Genomic DNA, 10,039 nt, shown 5'->3' with positions numbered 1-10,039 from the left:
AAGTACCTACACACCTATATAAAAAAAGCAATATCCATCACATTCAATCGTTAGGGCATCGAAACTACTCCATGCGGGGAAAATCAAGGTAAGTACCTAATAAACAACTGCACCGCTGAAAAAGGCAAGTCTTGAAGTTAAATAAAAGCCATAGTACTGCGATCCTGTTGAAAAGGAAGCCATTTACCTAGCAGATTTATATCAATGGCAAAATGCTAACTAAAATAAGTTTTATAAGAGAAATTATAACAAAAACGATTTGAATATCAAATGTTACAAAGACTATTATTTAGTTTCAATTAATTATAATTTCTATTACAATACAGAATGAAAATTATATTCCGCCTACATTTATTGTTTTCAGTAATTTCCATTTAGCTGTAATATGAGAACTATTTAATTAATTAAGGCTATCCAGAAAGTTACTTCTCTAATTAACTTATAAGGATGCGAAACTCACCAAAGTCTATCATAGTTATTTAGTTAAACTGTAATTATTATAGTACATAATATTAGGTAAGTATATCTAGATAATAGATATTATTAATTGTTACGCGTCTTCGCTATTCTATAATTCTATCACATCCTACATCCTTTAATAACATAAACATCATCATTACTTATATCAATAGTTTAAAAACATATTTATTATATTCGCTATATAATTTTGGTATTCGAAAAAATTGTTAATCGTGTTTGAAAATAGAACACACTTTTAAATCTCAACGATTACATGTATCCATAAATATTGCCCTATATAAAAATAATTTCAGGGCAAGACATAAATTTCTATTTATTCTAATGCGTTGAGAGCCATTTCCTCTTAAAACTTGTTGAGAGTTTCATGTAAATATTAAATATACGGTTTTAAAACCTACTATCAAACATACGTTTTGAAATATTCATGTTATATTTATAGGTAAACATTTTTGTGTAATATCAAAGGATTATTCATAGATTAAGGATTGGTCTCCGCGCGCGCGCTACGACTAGATACCGCCCCACCTAAAAACAATAGCTCTGTGAGTGCGGCAACTCATTTCTGTAGTGTGTGTTAGGCAATTTGTAAAGACGCTAGTGTGTGTGAAGAATTGGGCTGCCAGCTACATAAATTTTACCTCATAAATGGGAAATCTGCCATCTTGGAAAGAAGTTTGAAAAATATATTTTTTCATCCTGACCTGGCCGGGAATCGAATCCATGAACGATTTGAGTCGCATGACTCAAATCCACTTGCGACGCTACTATACTATAGTCACAAAGGTTGATTAAAAGTAAAAAAGCGGAAATAAAAAAATAACATACTAAATGAGTCAGTTAAACATGGTTTAACAGAAATAAATTATTGTTATTATACTCTTTTATATATGTATTAGTAATAGTATTGAAAAAAAAAGTTCAAATTATTGCTAAAAGATTTCCTCAACCACGTGTATTTTTTTGGATATGCAATACGGCATGCGACGCTACTATACTATAGTCACAAAGGTTGATTAAAAGTAAAAAAGCGGAAATAAAAAAATAACATACTAAATGAGTCAGTTAAACATGGTTTAACAGAAATAAATTATTGTTATTATACTCTTTTATATATGTATTAGTAATAGTATTGAAAAAAAAAGTTCAAATTATTGCTAAAAGATTTCCTCAACCACGTGTATTTTTTTGGATATGCAATACGGCAACACTGAATGGCGTCGTATTTTCGTAGAAAAAAATTTCGAAGTAAAGGAGAAATTTCGAACCATACGATACTTAGTGATGGTACGTGATCCCAGTGTCTTTCTTATTTTTTGTTGTATTATTTTTAAATAGTTTTATGGCACAAATAGGCATTTTACTTCAGATTTTGTTCAAAATCTTTATAAACTATCGGTTCGCCCTCTCCACACAATGCTTGTGACACGACTGGCTTGGGTACGCCGAATTCGGCGTACTTTTAGTTGCCGCATTTTTCAAATACGCCGGCGGCATCTAGTCGTAGCGCGCGCGCGGAGACCAATCCTTAATCTAAGGGATTATTCTATGAATACATTTTTTGTAGTAGGTTCTTGAACGCAGTCTCGATTATCCGCATTACTAGTTACATACACTTTATTTCACCCGTGGCCGTGATACAAATGATTATTATACTATAATATATATAGCTTTCATAGTCTTCTTATTATAAGTTCACTAGCTTTCCGCCCGCGGCTTCGCCCGCTTTGACTAAAACATAATAAATTATATACTAAAACATACGTAGTATATTATTATTAGTCTGTGCTAAAACCTTCCTCTTGAATCACTCTATCTATTAAAAACCGCATCAAAATCCGTTGCGTAGTTTTAAAGATTTAAGCATACATAGGGACATAGGGACAGAGAAAGCGACTTTGTATTATACTAAGTAGTGATGATAGTGATACTCTATATAGCAGGGGTTCCCAAACTGTGCGCTGCGGCGCCCTGGTGCGCCGTGGAAAGTGAAGAGGGGTGCCGTGAGTCGAGCTGCTTATATTCGCGAGTACCTTTTTTCCTTTTCAAATAGCTAGGTTGGGTGGATAGGGCCCCGGCCGTGACAAAAAACTTAACATGAAACTGCACCGCGAGCTGAAAAAGATTGGGAACCCCTGCTCTATAGACTATAGCATTCAGTAATTTAAAGAATTTTTTAAATCGGCCCAGTTGTTTCGGTTCAAACAAACATACAAAGTTATTTTTCACTAGTTTTAAATTGAGAAAATTTTTAAAATTAATATTTCACGGTAATCAAAGTACCTAACTAGCTTAGATTACTATAGTCGAGCCAATTTAATAGGCAACATTTGACGTCTATCAATTTTATCTTCGAAGAGAGGTAACCTGCTTAAAAACATCGATTAAAGTGAATTAATCGATACGGATTTGAAACATTTGTCAATCGAATTTATTAATTTATGATGATTTTTATTCACAAGTAATCAATGCATTCGATTCTAGATGTCAGATTTCGATTTTTAGAGTAACGTCTCTGGTATTTAAAAAGAAAAAAGGTTTATTGACACAAAATTGTAGCGACGTCAGTTCTTCAATTCAGAAATTGTTTATTATGTTTAGAATGGTTTATCAGTAAAATGAAATCTTAAAATTACTTGTATCGGTCATTATTATTATAAATATGTGATCGTAATTGAAAAAAGTTAAGCAAATGTGCAGTTCTAACAAAACGAAATATCATGTTATTCTATGTTGTCGTTACTAGGTTACGTTGTTGAAGTTTGTTGAACTGTCAAATGTTGCCTATTAAAATGGCTCTACTATAGTCTAAAAATAAAGGAATAGAGAATTGTCATTTTTGGGAATTATTAAAATTTAAAATGAACAGGGAGGCTTGAAGTACGTCGAAGATTAAAAAATGTTTGTAACCAGTGTTTTGTAAAACCAAGAATATGGATACTTAAACTTTTATAAGTACCGTTTTTCTTGGACAAACGACCGCTCTAACCAAAACGTTTAATATGTTAAAAGTTGCAACTTTAGGCTTTTATAAACAACACCATCTGTCGAAACAAAATTAATTCTTTATGGCCTGTCATGAAAATGTGGCAAATTGAAACGAGATTTATTTCTCTCGACCATAAACTAGCTGTTGCATGTGGCTTTGTTCGCTTTTGATTCAATTCAGTTTTGAATTGATAAGTAGATTGATTTAATTCACAATATCCTTGACTTATTTTTGGAATTGTAATTTGTACAGATAAAAATCAAAAATTGATATCCACCTAATAGATACCATTTGGTCAGTGATCTAATTCTGATTTAACTAACTAATTGTTTTAGTTTTTATAGTGAAACTTTTATTACATCGTCTCAAACTTTTTGGTCTGTATAGCGCATGTCGCGTGTATCGCGGCTGCCGAGTAGGTATACCTACGAGTAGGTATATAGGTCTACCAGAATCTGATGGCATATTTATATTTAAAAAATAAAAGATTTTCATGTGGCAACTTTATTTGACAACTATCAAATTGTTTGTCAAATTATTTGTGTTGATGTTTAATTTTTAGGATTTTGTCTTCAAAATCTTCGAAATGTCGATAAAACCGCTGCGATTACAAGCAAGAGGTGTTGTTTACAATGTGTATAGAAAAATATTCGATGAAGAAGGGTCAAACACATCACAATTTTCAATTTTAAAGCACGTGAAAGATTTTATTGCTAAGTTGGACTTACCCGTTTTGATACTTTAAATTAAAAATGTTATAAATAGGTAACTATAATATTGTTTGTTGATTAAAATATAATTTTATGAAAACTTATTACAGGAGTTTCCAATTCGGCTATTTGTCAAGTCTAAGGTGTACAAGTCAATTTTATAATGTGTTAATACTTACGAAAATAAACATGATTTCATTTTATTATTGTTTTATTTTATAAAAAAATATAAATTTTAAACAATCGTTAAATATAGTAAATAAGTTTTGATCTGCATTATATTCATATTTCTCTGCATCCATATTTTTACATGCCATAATGATAAATATATTCAAATATATTATGTATGTATTACCTTTAGAAAAGTAATATGTATATTATACATACAGTAATAAGTACCTACATAATATTACGTGGATATCTCATTATTAAATACATTATTATCCACTTGTGTAATGTGACTAATGATATTGAGGACAAAATAAAAAATACGCAGTATCAAGATCGTTCAGTCCATTTTCCCTAGGGTTGCACACTCAAAATTTTGATTTCCCTAATTGCCATCAGATTCTGGTTTACCTATACCTACTCGGCAGCCGACCGTCACGCGACATGCGCTACACAAAGCAGTGTTCGGAACCGTTCGAACAGTTTCACTTTTACCGTGGTTTCATAAAACCACACAAAAATTTTTTTTATAAGTAAGAAATAAATAAATTCACACCAAGAAAGAAGATCTCTTTTTTGTGAAAGAATTTCTAGAATAATTCTCAATTAAAAATTTTCAAATTGTATGTTGCCATACCTAATATACCTACACATTGTCTACACTCTACAGCTTCGAACTTTTATTAAAATTATTTTTACTAATTTATGAAAGTAAAATATTGCATTTCAGATCATTTTTAGCAGAACAAAAAAAAATGTGAGTTCTTATCGCGTGCAGTTGAGTTCTACAGTTCCTGATACTTTTTAGAAATACTCGCGTAAAATGAAACACTAGAAAATTTATTTATGTCATATTTCATCACGCCGTAGCACCATGCCGTAGCATCACGCCGTAGCATCACGCCGTAGCATCATGCCGTAGCTTCATGCCGTAGCATCATGCCGTAGCATCATGCCGTAGCATCATGCCGTAGCATCATGCCGTAGCTTCATGCCGTAGCATCATGCCCTAGCATCATGCCGTAGCATCATGCCGTAGCATCATGCCGTAGCATCGCGCCGTAGCATTACGCCGTAGCATCACATTCACACCAAGAAAGAAGATCTCTTTTTTGTGAAAGAATTTCTAGAATAATTCTCAATTAAAAATTTTCAAATTGTATGTTGCCATACCTAATATACCTACACGTCATTGTCTACACTCTACAGCTTCGAACTTTTATTAAAATTATTTTTACTAATTTATGAAAGTAAAATATTGCATTTCAACGTGGAAAAACAACAAACACAAGAACACATCTATTTTGGCGTGTACAAATCTTGTACAAATTAATTTATTGTCAGACTTGAAATATTCGTTTGTCAAGATTATCGCGGAGCTAATGTACAGCAATTTATCTTAGGAAGCCGTAAGAAATCTTAATATGTATTATCTCTTTTTATTTGACGTAAAAATACATAAAAAGAACCATGTAGGTATAAGGTAAGTACCCTATCTTGACTCGATATGAAAATCACAAAAACCACGAAAAAAATGTTGATTGCTGAATGGTGGTGACAAAATACGAAATAGGATGACTTTATTTTACTCTTGTTTTACTATTATTCGAATAAAAATAATTTCCTGAAAGGTAAGGTAAGGTAATTTACCGTAAGTACCTAACCTAACTTAGGTTAGGTTAGGTACGATGATTTATATCGACCGGGCAGTGGCATGCATTAGGAAATGTATATTCCTGTGGTATATTCAGTCAAACATACAACCTTTTTTTGAGTTAATAATTAAAAATACTAATATTATACCCTCCAAGCTCCGAGTACGGAGTATCAATTTAATATAATTTTCAAAATTGAGTTATCAGCGATATATCGATAAATTCACCCAACACAAAGTTATAAAATAGGTACCTAATAAAATTATATTCTCAACTAAGTAAAATTATCATCATTCTTAAATTCGATAACTAATAATAATTATATTAAGTATTAATATAGTGCACAGCAGTGCAGTCAGACGAATTACGAATATTATATTGGTATAGCGCCATCTTTGATAAATGTTAAGAACAAACGAAAACGGTGAAAGGTCAAATTTTGGACCGACTACTAGTTACCAGAACATATACTAGATGGCAGTAATTTTAGCAGTTTGAATAAAATGTGAATATTATGTAAACTGTACATTTTAAAATGATTTAATTTATTTAATTATTAAATTTTATTTTCTTACCCCATAATCTTTAATTCGCGCTTCTTGAGGCAGATAGAACAATTTACAATGACCATAGATAATACATTTTTTTATTTTTTTATTGCTCCATAGAAAAAGAACCGAAGAACCTGTGCGAAGAACTTATTATTTTATTTTTTTTGTGGCAAGAAGTTAATATAATGTTAAGTATCTTTGCCAGAGTTCGCTAACCAACTTCCTATCCGATCCAACCAAATTGGAACGTCTGGAAGCTTTGTTCCGACCAAATCGGCTCATTCCATAGAGTAATATAGGTAATTGGCTCATTCACATTCGCAACGCCGCCGGTGTAGGACGTCAACATGAACGCCGAGGGAGTTACGGTCACCGAACGTGACATATTAATAAAATTGCTGGAACTATATAAAGACTTTCCCTGTTTGTGGGACTTAAGTAACAAAGATTACGCAAATAGAGATGCCAGAAATCAAGCGTATTTTATTATGTTAGAAGTATTAAAAAAAATTGACAGTGCGGCTACATTAAAAACCTTAAAAAATAAGTTGTAAGTGCCGCATATGACTGTAATTTTCTCTATTTCTATAGTAGAATTTAGCCCATTCTCTTCGTACTATGGTCAACTGACATATTACTCTATGGTCAACTGACGGCTGGAAGGCCAACCGTCGGACAATCTGTAGCAATGTTGGAATGGTTGCCTTGTCGGTTCCGATATGGTTGGCACCAACCAAATCGGAGCGTCTGTAGATACAAGCCCAGTATGCAGAGCGGATATTATGATAACGTGTTTTCATAGTGCCTAAATCGCCAGACTTTATTTCTTCTTTGACTTTGTATGGTTATTGACATGAAATAAGATTAAAATCCATTTTTGGAAAAATAAATTTTGAGTTTTCGAGAATTATAAACTACAGCGTCTTATTCACGGTCCATCCCCGACGTACGTCGGCTCAAGGCCGCGGTGCTGGATGTATCCTACTGACGATCGTGCGCGCATCAAGCATGGCTAGGGTTGCCAACTTTTATTTGAAAAAATAGAGTATATCTGATTTTAAAGGAGGTAAATAAAGAGTAAATAAATATTTTAAAAAATGTATTTTTTTGTACTTTTTGCAGTACCTAAGAATTTTTCATTATTTTTAAATGAATTATATGAATTCAAACATTCCAAATTTATATATTTCAAGAGCTAATTTTTAATTAATTTTTAATGAAGCTCGGTTTCTCTCTTCCCGCCACATCACATTCATGACCGAAAAGACTCTTTCATGCTAAAGTGGCGGGAACAGAGAGTATATACCTAATCATTTTTTTATAAACAAACAAATTCGACAAGATATTTATTTTAAATAAATTGCCATTTTTCTGCAGTGGACTTTTGCATAAAATAAGTGTTATTCAACAATTCACCTTGGAGTTCTTTTAATATAAACTGTCCATTTGTGTTCCTGTTCTTCTGAATATAAACTGTCCATGTGTACTTTTTAATATTGATTATCATTACTTTTGGATCAACCTATGTAGGTAATAGGTATGTTTAGTCTTCGTAAATTAAGTTTTCCTTCTATAATTTGTTCTAAATTATTAAATTCAATAATATTTTTTAAAGATATTGTATTTAGTGAAGATATAGAGTTATCACTACTAAAATCAAACCATTTTTCTAAATAAATCAAACATTTGTCTTGGGGAATTGGGGATACAGACGATACAGTAAATAGTCGGCTTTTTTGGTTTGCATAATATTACATGACTGGCACTCACTTATAGTAAAAATTGTGTAAAATAGAGTATTTTAGCATTATAGATTATAGAGTATGCCTGCATGATAGTACAATACTCTATTTTATCACAAAAAAATCATATCAATAGGCTTAGAGTATATATATAGTATATAGAGTGCGAACAACCAAGTGGGAACAGTAGGCACAGGTGGGAACAACACGACGTTCCCGCCGCGCGCGCTCGTAGTCGTGGTTGAGTGCTGACGAAGTGCGTTGCTCTGGAATTTTATTCATATTTACGAATAAACATGGTGAAATATGCAGTTCTCTCTTGCAAAAATGATACTATAAAATACACAAAATTGAAATCCATTATCACATTTCATCAGTAAGTCGATTGTTATACTTATTTTTATGAAAATAAATCTAGCATCGCGGGGGTGAAGAGGAGGTGGGAGGCGGACACGCGCAGTCTCGCTCGCGCGCCTTACTGCCGCCACGTGATCGTAGTGATGTGACTTGACCAACGCTGTACTCGATAGTTTACTAGAAGAACTATATTTTAACTTATTATTTATTTTACTTTAAAATTAAAACTCTTCTAGAAATGTAATATAAATAATTTTGTGGTGTGTTTGGTATGATACAATTTCTAATATTATGAATGCGAATGTATTATAGTGTAAATGAAAAGTATGTAATGTTACGATATATGGACCGCTAAATTGATTTTGAAGATTTTGGTAGGTATAGAATGGATAAAATTAAATAAAAAATTATTAATATTATTTATTAGTTATTTCATTTAAAATTATTAATTATTTCTCATTTTAAAACATTATTATTATTGTTCTATTTATTATTGAAAAAATAGCACTAAACCCGATCTTTTATTTTATTAATTTTAATATTTAAGAAGTGCATACGTTTTTCTGATATTCCAATTAAACATATTTTTTTAAAGTACTTATAATTAATACAAAAAAATATTCAAATGGAATAAACACACTTTATTCACTTGGTAAACAAATTTAAAATTACATATTTATACTTTATTCATACATTTCTCCTTTATTATCATATTGAACATAAAATTTACATAATACTAGCGGCCCCCCCGGCTTCGCCCGTGGTACATATGAAAAATAGATGTTGGCCGATTCTCAGACTTACCCGATATGCACAGAATATTTCATGAGAATCGGTCCACCCGTTTCGGAGGAGTATGCAGACTAACATTGTGACACGAGAATTTTATATATAAGATGATACATATTTATTTACATAACTTATCGATAGCTCATCACGCAATGGATATCTATCCATCCCTATTTGTCACACACACATCTATATAGTATCTATAGCTCATCTGCCTACGATGTGCACAAAGCAATTTGTGCAATACACGCGCTCTATACTATATCTATACTCTAAGTCAATAGGCCACGTTTCCAAGTATTTACATTAATTTCTGTTGGCAACACTGATCTGCTGTACGTCCGCGCTATTCACTGTCCATCTGCACGACGTTCGCGGTGGTGGGGGTGCTCGCTGGATGAAAAGTTGGTCGTGCACATCCAGCAAGATAATAATAATAATTATTGACGTACGTCAACACTATTCACTGTCGTTTTGCGTCGTGCATCGTGTATGACCTTGGCGGGACGTACGTCAAGATGGACCGTGAATACGACGCTTACCGTACCTTCAAATAAATGGTAACCCTGCATCCTGCATCTGTCGACTGTCACGGTGTCAC

This window comes from Colias philodice, chromosome 21 (genome assembly GCF_061535455.1).
Source record: "Colias philodice isolate Cphi_HAF_F1 chromosome 21, ilColPhil1 Martin Lab GWU primary, whole genome shotgun sequence".
NCBI classification, from domain to species: domain Eukaryota; kingdom Metazoa; phylum Arthropoda; class Insecta; order Lepidoptera; family Pieridae; genus Colias; species Colias philodice.
This window is presented reverse-complemented; position numbering follows the sequence as displayed.